Genomic DNA, 279 nt, shown 5'->3' with positions numbered 1-279 from the left:
TTGATTCTGATTTCTCCTCTGTTCTCGTTAAGCATTTTTCCCGTGTCTGTTTGCTTGGTTTGTTTCTCGAGTCGAGTACATTTAAGTCGAAAGAAAACTTCCCACTTGACTCTCTCTGGTCGTCGTTTTCTGCTCCGTTTTGGAGAACAAAAGAGAGTTCAAGTCAAGAGCCACTGAACTTGAACATGGCTCGCCCGTCGCTCACCGTTGCAGCAATTAGCTTCTGCTTTTGCAAGATGCACTGACGGACCGGTATTTATTCTTCTTTTGTCCTTGTTG

General features: G+C 44.4%; 1 long non-coding RNA gene across 3 annotated transcripts in view; it reads right to left on the bottom strand.

Annotated features, from left to right (window-relative positions):
- The window catches only part of LOC119588715, a 248,263-nt gene that overhangs the window by 83,773 nt on the left and 164,211 nt on the right, over positions 1-279 (bottom strand). The gene's annotated exons all lie outside the window — the stretch shown is intronic.

The sequence above is a fragment of the Penaeus monodon genome, chromosome 24 (genome assembly GCF_015228065.2).
Source record: "Penaeus monodon isolate SGIC_2016 chromosome 24, NSTDA_Pmon_1, whole genome shotgun sequence".
Taxonomy (NCBI): Eukaryota; Metazoa; Arthropoda; class Malacostraca; order Decapoda; family Penaeidae; genus Penaeus; species Penaeus monodon.
The sequence above is the reverse complement of the archived record's forward strand: the minus strand, read 5'-3'. Positions and strand labels throughout refer to the sequence as shown.